Source organism: Mus pahari, chromosome 3, assembly GCF_900095145.1.
Source record: "Mus pahari chromosome 3, PAHARI_EIJ_v1.1, whole genome shotgun sequence".
Taxonomy (NCBI): Eukaryota; Metazoa; Chordata; class Mammalia; order Rodentia; family Muridae; genus Mus; species Mus pahari.
This window is the reverse complement of record NC_034592.1, coordinates 35,969,075-35,985,268: the sequence shown is the minus strand read 5'-3', so window position 1 is coordinate 35,985,268 and position 16,194 is coordinate 35,969,075. Positions and strand designations below refer to the sequence as shown.

General features: G+C 37.2%; 1 protein-coding gene across 4 annotated transcripts in view; it reads right to left on the bottom strand.

The window, feature by feature from the left end:
* Nucleotides 1–16,194, bottom strand: part of Mbd5 (methyl-CpG binding domain protein 5) — a 334,829-nt gene that overhangs the window by 72,495 nt on the left and 246,140 nt on the right. For all 4 annotated transcript variants that reach the window (XM_029536364.1, XM_021192375.2, XM_029536363.1 and 1 more), the window contains one exon: nt 7,650–7,830. The gene's annotated coding sequence lies outside the window, so the exon portion shown is untranslated. The remainder of the gene's footprint in view (nt 1–7,649; nt 7,831–16,194) is intronic.

The following is a 16,194-nucleotide window of genomic DNA, read 5'->3' as shown; positions in this document are numbered from 1 at the left end:
AATCTTCATATATCTATTCAAGTCATGGATTTTTATTTATGAGCATCTTATCTTTTCTCATTAGTAAGGAAATTTTTGAAACATATTAGCCCTTCTATACTAGTTATTACTTCCATTTGGTAGTTATGATGACTTGGTTGCCACTTCTTCTAAAACCTATCTTTTTGATATATCTTCTGCAAGAGACCCAAAAACCCTATTCCAGGCTTTGCTTCCTCTAACAAGCATCAGCAGAACTGTATTATGGTAAGTACTTGTACCAGAACTTTCCTTGTTGACAACTAAAGTTCTCAAGTTCTAGATGTTCTGCTTTTTCAGACCAGAAAGTATAAAGTTCACAACCTGAGTAGCTCAGTCATTAAGAATACTGGCTGCTCCTGCAGAGAAGGAAGGTTCAATTCCTAGAAACTTCATGGTGGCTCACTGGTCAAGAGAGGAATACAATGCCCTTTTGTGACCTCTGTGGGTACCAAGCATTCAAGCGGTGGTCAGACACACACGTAAGCAAAGTACTCATATAAATGAAATAAAAACAAAAACATTAAAAAGAAATAAAAGTTTATCACATGAGAATGCCATGCTAGTCATACAGGAAAGACGCACATCACAAAAACGTAAGGTCTTGGGATAGGCTCCAAGGAGCTTTCTACTCTTCAGAGTCAAGGTAACATGTATGGCAAAGAATATTACTTATATTACTTTTGGTTATAAAATTTTAGCAAATCTCATGTTTGAATCATACAGAAATCTTAAATTGTTGGGCAGTGATGGCACATGCTTTATTCCCAGCACTTGGGAGGCAGAGGCAGGCAGATCTCTGTGAATTTGCGATCAGCCCAGACTACAGAGAGAGTTTCAGGTCAGCTAAGATTACACAGAGAAACTATGTCTTGAAAAATCAAAAATCAATTATTAATCAATTAATCAATCTTAAATTATGTATGATGGATTGCAAGTGTCCCAAAATACTTTTGTGGTTTCACAGGGCCTTGTGATCCTCAGTGAAGTATGACAAGCATGTCAGGTCTCACTGTTTGTTTCTAAACATCAAGAAGTCTCATGCTGCTGTCACATGAATTTTTGATCTTAGCCATTCTGACTGGTATGAGGTGGAATCTCAGGGTTGTTTTGATTTCCATTGCCCTGATAACTAAGGATGTTGAACATTTCTTTAGGTGCTTCTTTATTTAGCTCTGTACCCCATATTTTAATAGGGTTACTTGATTCTCTGGAGTCTAAATTTTTGAGTTCTCTGTATATATTGAATATTAGTCCTCTATTGGATGTAGGATTGGTAAAGATCTTTTCCCAATCTGTTGGTTGCTGTTTAGTCCTATTGACAGTGACCTTTGCCTTACATAGGCTTTGCAATTTTATGAGGTCCCATTTGTCTACTTTTGATCTTAGAGCATAAGTCATTGGTGATCTGTTCAGGAAAATTTCCCCTGTGCCCATGTGTTAGAGGCTCTTCCCCACTTTCTCTTCTATTAGTTNCAGTGTATCTGGTTTTATGTGGAGGTTCTTGATCCACTTGGACTTGAGCTTTATACAAGGAGATAAGAATGGATCAATGTGCATTTTTCTACATGGTAACCACAAGTTGAGTCAGCACGATTTGTTGAAAATGCTGTCTTTTTTCCATTGGATGGTTTTAGCTCATTTGTCAAAGATCAAGTAACCATAGGTATGTGGGTTCATTTCAGGGTCTTCAATTGTATTCCATTGATCTACCTGGCTGGCACTGTACCAATACCATGCAGTTTTTATCACAGTTGCTCTGTAGTACAGCTTGAGGTCAGGGATGGTTATTCCTCCAGAAGTTCTTTTATTGTTGAGAATAGTTTTCGTTAGCCTACATTTTTTTTTTATTCTAGATGAATCTGTAAACTGCTCTTTCTAACGCTGTGAAGAATTGAGTTGGAATTTTGATGGGATATCTGTAGGTTGCTTTTGGCCAGATGCTCATTTTTACTATATTAAACCTGCCAATCCATGAGCATGGGAGATCTTTCCCTCTTCTGAGATCTTCTTCAGAGATTTCTTTCTTCAGAGACTTTAAGTTCTTATCATACAGATCTTTCACTTACTTAGAGTCACACCAAGGTATTTTATATTATTTGTGACTATTGTGAAGGGTGTTGCTTCTCTAATTTCTTTCTCAGCCTGTTTATCCTATGTGTAGAGGAAGGTCACTGATTTGTTTGAGTTAATTTTATATCTAGCTACTTTGCTGAAGTTGTTTACCAGGTTTAGGAGTTTTCTGGTGGAATTTTTGGGGTCACTTAAGTATCATATCATCTGCAAATAGTGATATTCTGACTTCTTCCTTTCCAATTTGTATCTCTTTGATCTCCTTTTGTTGTCTAATTGCTCTGGCTAGGACTTCAAGTACTATATTGAATAGGTAGGGAGAGAGTGGGCAGCCTTGTCTAGTCTCTGATTTTAGTGGGCTTGCTTCCAGTTTCTCTCCACTTANTTTGATGTTGGCTACTGGTTTGCTGTATATTGCTTCTATAATGTTTAGGTATGGGCCTTGAATTCCTGATCCTTCCAAGACTTTTACCATGAAGGGGTGTTGAATTTTGCCAGATGCTTTCTCACCATCTAATGAGATTATCATGTGGTTTTGTTCCTTGAGTTTGTTTATATAGTGGATTCCCTGCATCCCTGGGATTAAGCCTACTTGATCATGATGGATGATTGTTTTGATGTGTCCTTGGATTTGGTTTGTGAGAATTTTATTGAGTATTTNTGCATCGATATTCAAAAGGGAAATTGGTCTGAAGTTTTATTTCTTTGTTGGGTCTTTGTGTGGTTTAGGCATAAGCATTAATTATGTCATCATTGAACAAACTGTGTTTTTCCTTCTCTTTCTATTTTGTGGAATAGTTCAAAGAGTATTGGTATTAGGTCTTTGAAGGTCTGATACTGGTGAGCATGTGGAAAAAGAGGAACACTTTTCCACTGTTGGTGGGATTGAAAGCTGGTATAACTATAACCAGTGGAAATCAGTCTGGTGGTTCCTTAGAAAATTGGACATTGTATTACCTGAGGACCCAGCTATATCACTCCTGGGCTTATAACCCAAAGATGCTCCAACATATAACAAGGACACATGCTCCACTATGTTCATAGCACCCTTATTTAGAATAGCAAGAAGCTGGAAAGAACCCAGATGTCCTTCAACAGAGGAATGGATACAGAAAATGTGGTACATTTACACAGTGGAGTACAATTCAGCTATTACAATGAATTCATGAAATTCTTAGGAAAATGGATGGAACAAGAAAATATAGTCCTGAGTGAGGTAACCCAATCACAAAAGAACATACATGGTATATACTCACTGATAAGTGGATAGTAGCCCAAAGCTTGGAATACCCAAAATACAATTCATAGACAACATGGAGCTCAAGAAGAAGGAAGACCAAAGTGTGAATGCTTTAGTCCTCCTTAGAACAGGGAACAAAATACTCATGAGAGGAAATACAGAGACAATGTGCAGAGCAGAGACTGAAGGAAAGGCCACCCAGAGACTGCCCTACCTGGGGCATCCATCCCACATACAGTCACCAAACCCAGTCAGTACAGTGGGTGCCAAGAAATGCTTGCTGACAGGAGACCAGTACAGCTGTCTCCTGAGAGGCGCTGCCAGAGCCTGACAAATACAGAGGTGGATGCTTGCAGCCAACTACTGGACTGAACATGGGGTCCCCAATGGAGGAGTTAGGGGAAGGTCTGACAGAGTTGAAGGGGTTTGCAACCCTGTAGGAAGAACAATCAATGAACCAGATCCCCCAGAGCTCCCAAGGACTAAACCATCAACTAAAGAGTCCACATGGAGGGACCCATGGCTCCAGCCACATATGCAGCAGAGGATGGCCTTGTCAGGCATCAAAGGGAGGAGAGGTCCTTGGTCCTGTGAAGGCTAGGTGCCCCAGTGTAGGGGAATGTCAGGGTCAGGAGGCAGGAGNGGGNGGGNGGGTGGGGGAACACCCTCATAGAAGCAGGAGGAGGTGGCATGGGGAAGGGGGTTTCTGGGGTGGGGGCAAACGAGGAAAGGGATAATATTTGAAATGTAAATAAAGAAAATGTCCAATAAAAAAATAAAAGAAGTCTTTTGCTTCTCTTCCGTTTTCTTGGAATGTCACTATCTTGTCAATAATCTCAGCTAAGTCCCTTGCAGTTGAGAAATGATGTGTACAGAAAGAAGCCCAGCTGTCTGTCTCAGATGAGGCCTGTCAGGAAAATGAATGTAGGGACCACCTTGTGGAATCGTGATGAGACCGCTCAACTGATTGCATAATAAACTGCAAATCTACACAACTGTTAGTATTACAGCAGCTAAAACCATCGAAAATGGTATGAAAGCCAAAGACAGAGTTGGCTTATAGAGCTGAGAGGGTATTTAGCACTACTGGTTAATAGTGTAATCCTTAACTCTTATTTTCTCAAAACATAGAAATTATAACAGTATACTTTGTTCTTGGAAAAAAGTTACCTTCTATATGCCTAGAACATAGTAGTATTCAAATCAATATTCCTGTCAGGATAAAAACAGGACAGTAGCAGGCCCCAATTACTAATGTACAGGAACAGGGTGTTAGTGTCCTCCCAATTATTACTGTGTGTTCTTTGGTAATAGGAACATATTTTCTTTCTTTCTTTTTTTTGTACAATAAGCAAACATCAGCTCTGTAATTGGGAAAATACTATTTTAAAAACCTAAGTATCGTATCCATAGAACAGGGAATTCATGTTTTCTGCTTCTCAGAAGTACCAGGGAAATGGTTCAAAGCATAAACTTTGTGCTTATGACTATGTCACAATTTATTTTTGTGCCCCCCCCCTCCTCCAAGAAAACCAGAATTAAGGGAATGAGCAGCCGTTAACCTGGATGATCTGAATGAAGAAAAGCTGAGGCTGCTTGCTGGCTTCTAGATCCCCCTGGGATCACACCGACCTTTCTGCTTGGATCTCATTTTCCCACCCCAGCTTCTTGCCCATCACCAAAGTATCCCTTATTTGTTTCATTTGTAAAAATGTCACTCATTGTTTTTCCCTTTTGCCAGTTTTTGTATGACTTCGTGTTTATATTAGCATCCTAGTTTCTTTTCTGTTCGGATAAACACCATGACCACAGTAATTGGGGGGGGGGGGGAGGGTTTACTTCACCTTATAGCTTACAGTCCTGCATGAAGGAAGTCAAAGCAGGCACCTGGAGGCAGGAACTGAAGCAGAGATCACAGTGGACACTGCATGCTGGTTTGTTCCTCATGACTTGCTCAGCTTGCTTTTCTATACTACTTAGGATGCCCTCTGCCACCACTCCCCAAGGGCTAAGCCCCTCCAGATTTATCATTCATCAAGAAAATGCCCTACAGACTTGCCTACAGGTAATCAGATGGAGGTAGTTTTTCAATTGAAGTTCCTCTTTCCTGATAATCCTAGCTCCTGACAAGTGGACAACAAACAAACAAACAAACAAACAGAAACTCAGGATATTTAGGCTTCCCTTGTAATTCCCTCTTGTAATATTCAGCTCTCTTTAAGCAATGTCTTTTTTTAATAGAAAAACTGAGCAATAGCTGGTCTCAACTACATATCCTTAAGTCTTTTTTTATAATTAGTTTTAAAAATAATAGGTTATTATAGGGTATTTATAAAATAAGAAACTCACTATTATTCTGAAAGAAAATTATCTATGATATATTTCTACATATTTATTCTGTTAGTTTTTTGCTTTTCTGTATTATGAAGATTATCATGAAGAATAGTGATAATAAATCCTGGTGCACATTTATATAAACACACAAGATAAGAGTGGTAGTTTTTGCATTTTATCCTTGTAGGAATTCTGGCTACTTCAGAGGCAGGTTAATTTATGAAGGCCAAAGTATTTTTGAAAATAATCACTTAGTCATCATGTAGTTACCCAATAGATCTCTTCAAATTTATCCATCCCATCTGTAATCGTGTTTCATTTGACTAACATCTTTCTCAGAACCTTTTTTTCCATAGCCAACCCTGCCAATGGGCAACGAACTACCATTCTATTTTTTACTTCTGTAAAAAAAAAATTTTTTTTATTTAGTTTTCACTAATGAGTGAGATAAAGTGGTATTTGTCTTTGTCTAATTTTTGCATTTCAGGTAATATCCTCCAGGTTATTGCTAATGGTAGAACTTTATTATTTGTAATGGCTGCACTATATTCCACCCTCATGTGTATGTGTGTATAATATTTTCTTTATATGCACTCATTTGCTTATACATACATATGCACACACTTTGTATCTACAATCAATATATTAGTAAGGAGATCTCTTCCACACACCGATTCCATCCTTTGGATATATACCCAATCATGAGGCTACTGTGTCAGATAATAGCTCTACTTTAGATTTTGCTTTGGGGATCGTCATACTAATTTACTTTCTCACCAGCTGTATGTAGGGTTTTCATTTTCCACATCAACAGCAACAATTGTTATCTTTTGTCTTTTCAATTACATCCATGCTTGTTGGAGTGAAGTGACATCTCATTATGGTTTCAACTTGAATTTCTCTAAGTCTTTTGAAAAAAAGTATTTTTTCTTTTAAAACTGGATTACTTATTTTGCTATAGTTTTAGAAACATAGGTTTTGCATATTAAGCTTTTCCAGTTTGTATAGCTGGTAAATACATTTTCCATTCTGTAGGTTGCCTCTTCTACTTTTTGATTATTTTCTTTTTCATACAAATAAACAAAGTGCAAACAACACTCCAGTTTGGTGCAGCCTCATGAGTTTGGTTTTGCTTTTGTTATCTGCTCTTTTAGATTTCTCTTCCACACACTGATTCCCTCCTTTGGATGTATGGCAAGTGCCATTAAGTATTTCTTCTAAGTTTTCTTGTAGTATCACAAGGTTAGGTATTGTGTTTAAGTATAAAACATTTTAAATGAAAATCAGGTTACCCTTGAAGTGAAAACATTGTAGCAACTCGTCAATGAGACACTCATTCAAGACAGTGTCTCGGCATATGTCTAAACCCCTAGGACTACTTAGATCCAGTCAGTCTCCAGAGAACATAATTAGATCTTGCATAACTGTGGTCTAATAAAACTTCTAATAACTTCTCTCAAGAAACAAGATGAAGAGAGTGCTTTTACATATATTTTAGAGGGATCTTCTAAACCTTACAAGCTACATGAAATAAATGATCTTTTAATGTGTTTAAGCTCAGACATTAGAAACAAAATGAGTGGTGATGTCTCCAGGTGTGAGATCATATATAGTGTCTTGAACGAGAATCATTTTTGCATGGTATTGATACTCATTGGAATGCTGAGAGTGAGTGTAAAAATGTGCTTACCAAAGAGAATTTGAGCACAAAGTACTCAAGTTAAAGACTGGAAAGGCAACTTCAAAAGCCCAACACGAAGCATAAAGTAACTCAGAGGACAAATCAATAAAAAGCCAAACCTGAAGAAAATAAAGTCTCTAACAAATAAAGAAATATACTGGTTATAATCAGGAGGTCTTCGGATCAAACCCCACTTATAAAAGTGTCTGCTTATACTGGGTTTATAAACAACAACAACAACAGAAAATTAATTGACAATATTTAAACCAAAAGACTTCAATGAAAAAGACAATTCCTCTTTACCTGAGAAACTGGACAGTGAGTGCGGTAAGAGTGAGTCAACATTTCTGCCTCGCCAGCCACAGTTATCTGGAACAGAGCAGTGGCTGCTCCTCCAGAAAGGGCTTGGCTTTCCAGCTCGCTTCAGCAGCTTCCTGTTTCATTCCACCATTCTGGCCTCTGTAGGCGGTTAGGTTTCCAACTTCTGGAATAGAAAGAACTTTGAGAATATGGCTGAAGCACCCACTTTTGCCATGGTGAGAGGCAAAATTAAATTTTATTCATTATTTAAATTATATTTTCATTTCCTTAAAAGGGTGAAGTGTGAGCTCTTTGTAGGCCAGCACACATTCTGAATGGACAGGGACACCATTAGACCAGTTAAAAACCATAAGCACACAGGTAATTGTCTTACTAATAATGGTGCTGAGTTGGCCCATAGCCTGGTGATTTTTGAGTCAGTGACTACATAGAGAACTGCCCTCCCCAGCCATTATCTTCTACATCTCCACTGTTTACATAATTATGCACCAGTATCATGGTATACCAAGTTTGTGCTAAGTACTATGATGGCCATTGAAAACCCAAAGACTAGGAGAACATAGTCCACATCTTAAGGTGCATACTACATGGGAAGAGATGGGTAAGGAGTTAGATAGCCAAGTTAACATTTAATGGACCTGGCCATGGCAGAGAAAAGCATGGAGTACTAAGAAGGCACAGAACCAGTCTATTTTTCAAGGGTAAGGGTGGTAGAGGGCTATGGCTACATCTTGGACTGCATAGACGTTAAAAAAAAAAAAGTCAACAGGGGACTAGAGACTTCACTGAATTCACTCAAAACATTTCCATAACAAAACATTAATATGAAAGAGTTTACATTTCTTTCTATTGATAACACTTCTAACACTGTACTCATTTTTAGTAGATAATCAGACATAAATGTCTATTTTTGGTCAGACCTTTAACTTTGTGATAAGGTAAGGGATAAAGTTTTGATTATTTGCTTGATTTTTGAAATGTAAAATGATAATGAGACATCTTCAGGATATATTAATAAAGAATGCTTATTTATATCAGTAAGAAAGAAATGCTTCCCGTTTCTGTCTGTGCCTGGAGTTGATCCTGTGTCACAGTGTTCCTTACCCAAATACCGCCAGGAAAGAGTGGGTCTCCCAGGAGTGCTGAGAAGCCTGTGAGCACAGGTAAGACCACCACTTCTGCTCAAATTCTTGGCCCAAGAGGGATCCATTCTAAGCCATCAGAACACAGGAACCAAGGAAAAGCTGGGGACAGGATCCTTCCAGTTTCCGTCTGCACCCCAGAGCAGACCCTGTGCTATAGCTGTCCATACTGAAATTCCTCCTTGAGAGAACTGGTCTCCCAGGAGTTCTGGCACACAGGCTTGCAGGAGGGACAAGCCACATCCAGAGACAGCAAGATCAGTTCCCACCAGAGATAACCAGATGGTGAGAGGCAAGGGCAAGAACATAAGCAACAGAAACCAAGGCTACTTGGCATCATCAGAACCCAGTTTTCCCACCACAGTGAGCCCGGGATACCCTAACACACCGGAAAAGCAAGATTTGGATTTAAAATCACATCTTATGTTGATGATAGAGGACTTTAAAAAGGATATAAATAACTCCCTTAAAGAAATACAGGAGAACACAGGTAAACAGCTTGAAGCCCTTAAAGAGGAAACACAAAAATCCCTTAAAGAACTGCAGGAAAACACATCCAAACAGGCAAAGGCATTGAACAAAACCATCTAGGATCTAAAAATGGAAATAGAAACAATAAAGAAATCACAAAGGGAAACAATCCTGAAGATAGAAAACCTAGGAAAGAGATCAGGAGTTATAGATGCAAGCATCACCAACAGAATACAAGAGATAGAAGAGAGAATCCCAGGTGCAGAAGTACCATAGAAAAAATTGACACAACAATCAAAGAACATGCAAAATGCAAAAAGATCCTAACTTAAAACATCCAGGAAATCCAGGACACAATGAGAAGACCAAACCTAAGGATAATAGGTATAGAAGAGAGCGAGGATTCCTAACTCAAAGGGCCAGTAAATATCTTCAACAAAATTATAGAGGAAAACTTCCCTAACCTAAAGAAAGAGATGCCTAGAAACATACAAGAGGCCTACAGAATTCCAAATAGACTAGACTAGAAAAGAAATTCCTCCCATCACATAATAGTCAAAACACCAAATGCACAAAACAAAGAAAGAATATTAGAAGCAATAAGGGAAAAAGGTAAAGTAACATATAAAGGCAGACCTATTAGAATTACACCAGACTTCTCACCAGAGACTATGAAAGCTAAAAGATCCTGGGCAGATCTCATACAGACCCTAAGAGAACACAAATGCCAGCCTAGGCTACTATACCCAGCAAAACTCTCAATTGCCATAGATGGAGAAACCAAAGTAGTCCATGACAAAATCAAATTCACACCATATCTTTCCACAAATCTAGCCTTACAAAGGAAAGATAATAGCTGGGAAAAAATCATCACAAGGAGGGAAACTTCACCCTGGAAAAAGCAAGAATGTAATCCTCTTTCAACAAACTCCAAAGAAGATAACCACACAAACATAAAAATAACATCAAAAATAACAGGAAGCAACAATCACTATTCCTTAATATCTCTTAATATCAACAGACTCAATTTCTCAATAAAAAGACAGAATAACAGACTGGATAGGTAAACAGGACCCAGCATTTTGCTGCATATAGAAAACACACCTCAGTGTCAAATAAAGACACCAACTCAGAGGAAAGGGCTGGAAAACAATTTTCCAAGAAAATAGTTCCAAGAAACAAGCTGGAGTAACCATTGTAATATCAAATATAATCAACACATTAAAGGAAAAATCTACCAAGAACTCTTAACTCTGAACATCTATGCTCCAAATTCAAGGGCACCTAATTCATAAAAGAAACCCTACTAAAGCTCAAAGTATATATTGCACCTCACAAAATAATAGTGGGAGACTTCAACACCCCACTCTCATCAATGGACAGATCATGGAAACAGAAACTAAACAGAGACACATCGAAACTAACCGAAATAATGGACCAAACAGATATAACAGATATCTATAGAACATTCCATCCTAAAACAAAAGAATATACCTTCTTTGCAGCACTTCATGATACCTTTTCCAAAACTGACTATATTATTCAGTCACAAAACAGGCCTCAAGAGATACAAGAAGACTGAAATAATCCCATGCATTCTATCAGATCACCATGGACTAAGACTGGTTTTTCAATAGCAACAAAACCCAGAAAGTCCATATACATATGAAAGCTGAACAATGCCCTACTTGATGATAAGGTCAAGGAAGAAATAAAGAAATTAAAAGACTCTTTAGAATTTAATGAAAATGAAGGCACAACATACCCAAACTTATGGGACACTATGAAAGCAGTGCTAAGAGGAAAACTCAGCTCTGAGTGCCTCCAAAAAGAAACTGGAGCGAGCATACACTATAAGCTTAACAACACACCTGAAAGGACTAGAACAAAAAGAAGCAAATACACCCAAAAGGAGTAACAGGCAGGGAATAACCAAACTCAGGGCTGAAATCAACCATGTAGAAACAGAAGGAACTATACCAAGAATCAACCAAACCAGGATCTGGTTCTTTGAGAAAAATCAACAAGATAGATTAAATCTTAAACAGACTAACCAGAGGACAAAGAGACAGTATCCAAATTAACAAAATCAGAAATGAAAAGGGAGATATAACAGCAGAAACAGGAAAAAGCCTATACTCAACAAAATGGGAAAATCTGCATGAAATGGACAATTTTCTAGATATATACCAGGTGCCAAAGTTAAGTCAGGATCAGGTAAACTATCTAAATAGCCCCATATCCCCTAAAGAAATAGAAGCAGGCATTAAAAGTCTTCCAACCAAAAAATGCCCGGGATTAGATGGGTTTAGTGCAGAGTTCTATCAGACCTTCAAAGAAGACCTAATACCAATATTCTTCAAACTATTCCACAAAATAGAAACAGAAGGAACACTACCCAATTCATCCTTTGAAGCCACATTATGCTGAATATTCTCCCTTGTAGATGGAATGGTTTCTGTCTAATCAGGAATTTGTCACAATTTCCTTTCATAGAGGATTTCATAAGAGATTTTTTCCTACTTCTATCATGTTTAATGTTCCAAATAGATTTTAAAAACTGGTTGAGTGCATATTACTTTTAGCTTCAGAGGATATCATGTATATTTAAGAGGCATTTGACTATTATAAATTATTTTGATGGCTTAAAAATGTCAATACTGTGTTGTATATTTTAAAATAAATTTTATTAGTTTAATAAAAAATAAAAATAAAATAAAAACACTTAAAAATGAATACTAGAAATTAGTGCATATAAACAAAAGATGCAAAGGAAGCGGGGTGCAACAATATCTGGGAGGCTTGAGATTTCAAAGTCAATCTCGTATACAAAATGAGTTTGAAATACGCTTTGGCTAAAGGTGCCCCTATCTTATGCACAAAAACAAACACACAAAGAAGTCAAAAGGGTCTAAACATAGCCAAGGTGTACCAGACAATGCAGTTTCAAGCTATGGGAGAAAATATCCTTCTTTATGAAAGGAATTCTGAGTGAAGCAAAGATATTGGCTACAGTGCTAAACAGCTGAATACATGAATATTAGGATTATGTTATCATCTAGAATCATGTTGGACACTTTACACATGCATCTGTTAAGTCATTGAATCTTCAGTACAAGGCAAGTGCTATATATATATATATATATATATATATATATATATATAATTTCCAAGACAGGGTTTCCCTGGCTGTCCTGGAACCCACTTTGTAGACCAGGCTGGCCTCGAACTCAGAAATCCGCCTGCCTCTGCCTCCCAAGTGCTGGGATAAAAGGCGTGCGCCACCACCTCCTGGCTTAGTATTTTTATTATAGAATGAAACTAGTGCCAGAGAACTGAGGCAACTTCACCACCTACTCAGTTATGGTATAATTCACATAGACTTTCACCCAAGTGCTATTATTATCTAGCATACATACATTTTACTGTTTATCATAGTCCTATTTGTCTCTCTGAAAAGAAGGCAAGCCCTGTAAGCACAGGGGATTCAGTAGACATTATAACAGACAGAAATCCTTGAGAACTTCTGCTTTGAGTTCAGTAACTTCTCAAAGACTAGTTTTGTACCATGTCTCTCCCTCCCACCCCCTGCAAAACACAAATTATTTTACAAATGCTTGAGTTAAAATATTAAAAGATCATAAATACAGCTGATCATTAAGCATATCCTTGCCATGTTTATCACCCAAAATGTAATATAGGGGCTACAGAATGCAGTTCCCTTTTCAAAGAAAACTTAGAAATCAAAGCAAGGTATAAGCATGAAGAATACCTAGGGCATAATATGATATATCCTTGTATTTCATGATATTCACTGCTCAGTTGACAAAATTTACCTAAAATACTAATTCATTTTTCCTCCCCATCATCCTAACAGAGGCCTAACTAAACATTGTAATGTCATAATACTACACCAGGAACTGGAACTGACCTGAAGCTTCCTTCTGAGGACTAGCTTTCATGGTACCAGAAGGCAAGTGCAAACTTCCAAAGGAAGGAAGGAAGCATCATGACTGACTAAAGAAGAGCCTAACAAGATCAAAATAGACATGCTAACATGGATGGGCAAAGTCCAAGAGGCCTCCTTCCTACTCAAAGAACTACAGCAACCAAGGATTGCTGAGAGATAAAGAAGAATAGTTAATTCTAATTAAAGGAACAATCAACTAAGTAGACATTATAATCCTTTTTTTTTTCAATCTAAATTTTCTTTATTTTAGATTTTTTAAGATATTTTTATTTTTATTTTTTTTCAATTTTTATTAGGTATTTACTTCATTTACATTTCAAATGCTATCCCCAAAGTCCCCTATACCCTCCCTGCCCCCCGGTCTTGCAAACTTTATATGCCCCAGTACAGGGGAACACCAGGGCCAAGAAGGGGATATTATAATCCTAAACACATATGTACCAAGCTCAGGAACCAAATTCAACTGTAAATACAAACACATCCATTTTCATAAAAAGTATATTACTAGGCTTGAAGACAGATTAACTCCAGCATGGTAAGGACAGCTGATTTTAATACTCCACTTACTCCTACAGCAGGCCATTAGAAAAACAATAAAAAGAGAAACTCCAGAATTAAATGGCATCATGTAGGGATAGAGAGATTTGTCAGTAATTAATAGGGCTTGTTGGCTTTCCAGAGGACCTGTTCAGTTTCCAGTACATACAAGGTGTCTGACAACCTCCCGTAACTCTAGTTTCAAGGAATCTGACACCCTCTTCTGGCCTCTGTAGGTATCAGACATGCACAGAGTACTTTCTCTACATACATGCGGAAAAAACAATCATAGACTTATAAATAAATCATTAAATAGAACCATACATCAAATGAATACAAAAGGTATTTATAGAACATTTTATGAAAAGAGAAAGAATATACATTCTAAACATTAGCCTAATAAAGATCATTTAAAATAGATTACATATTGGGAAAAAAACAAACATTTAAAAATATAGAAGATATGATTAACTTCATGCATCCTATCTACTGTAATGCAATAAAACTGAAAATAAACAGACAAGTCTCTAGTAAGTAAAGAATCACATGGGCTAAAAAAAAACAAGTCAGGAAACAAACAAACAAACAAATCCTAGAATGAAATAAAAAATACAACACAATTAAGCTTCTAGGAGACATTAAAGGCAGCCATTAATATGGCTTACAAGACTAGGATTCTAGTTGATGCACCCAGCGATTGAGTTACCATTGTTTCTGAACTAAGTTTGTGTGGTGTTTTCTTTCATGCTGTAGCTCAACTGGGTTCCAAAGAGAAAGGTATGGTGGCAAAGCTTGGGTTTGCCAGAAGTGTAACACAAAAGGCCATGGGAGTTTTAGAACATGGGGCTGGCGTGGTAACCACCAGCCAGAGGGAACTTAGCAAGCTGGGTGGAGAGATTTTGGAGTTCTGAGTCAGAGATTCTCCATGAGATAAGAACAGGCCAGCCATTGCACCAAAATAAAGGAATTAACAATCATTGGTTATTGATATCTCTCAATATCAATGGATTCAATTCCCTAATAAAAAGACACAGACTAAGAGGATCCACCCCTCTGCTACATACAAGAAACATACCTAGACACCAAAGTTTGATATTACCTCAGACTAAAAGGTTGGAAAAAGATTTTTTTACAAGCAAATGGACATAAGAGCAAGCTGGTGTAGCCATTCTAATATCTAACAAACTAGACTTCAAACCAAAATTAATCAAAAGAGATAAGGAAGAAAATTCCATACTCAAAGAAAAAAATCCACGGGAGATGATGTTTCAATTCTTAACATCAAAGTCTTGAATGCAAGGGAACCCAAGTTTGTAAAAGAAACACTATTTAAGCTTAAGTCACACATTGACTTTCACACATTAATAGTGAGAGATTTCAGTACCCACTCTCATCAATGACAGGTCATCCAGACAAAAATTAAACAGAGAAACCTTGGAGCTTACAGACAGCATGAACCAAATGGACATAACAGATATCTACGGAACATTTCACCCAAACACAAAAGAATATACCTTCTCAGCACGTCAAACTTTCTCCAAAATTGACCAGACTGGGCCCCAAAACAAGTCTGAGCAGATACAAAAAAAGTAAAATAACACCCTATATACTATCAGACCATCACTGATTCAACAACAAGAAAAACAAAAGAAAGCCTACACTCTCATGGAAACTGAATTAACTCTTTACTGAATGATAACTGGGTCAAGGAAGAAATAAGAAAGAAATTAAAGGCTTTCAAGATTTCAGTGTGAATAAGTATACAACATACACAAACTTATGGGACACAATGAAAGTGGTGCTAAGGGGAATTTTATAGCACAAAGTACCTACATTAAATAAACAAAAACTGGAGAGATCTCATACTAGAAACTTACAAAAAGCTCTAGAACAATAAGAAGTAAGCATAACAGAGGAGGAAATGGCAGGAAATAAACTTAGGGCTGAAATCAACAAAACAGAAACAGAAAGAACAATAGAAAGAATCAATGAAACAAAGAATTGGTTCCTTGAAAAAAAAAACAGCAGAATAGACAAACACTTATCCAAATTAACTAAAAACAAACAAACAAACAAACAAACAGAGAGAACATCCTAATTAACAAAACCAGATATTGAGGAATCCAAAACATTGTCAGGTTCTACTTTTAAAACCTGTACTACACAAAATTGAAAAATCTAAAAGTAACAGGTAGTTTTCTAAAGAGTTACCAATTGTCATAGTTAAATCAAAATCAGATAAATAACTTTAAAAGACCCGTAACCCAAAGGAAATTGAAGCAGTCATTAAAAGTCCTCCAACCAAAAAAGCACAAGGCCGGAAACTTTCAGAGCAGAATTCTAGCAGACTGTCAGAGAAGAGCTAAAGCCCATACTTCTCAAACTATTCCATATAATAGATATAAAA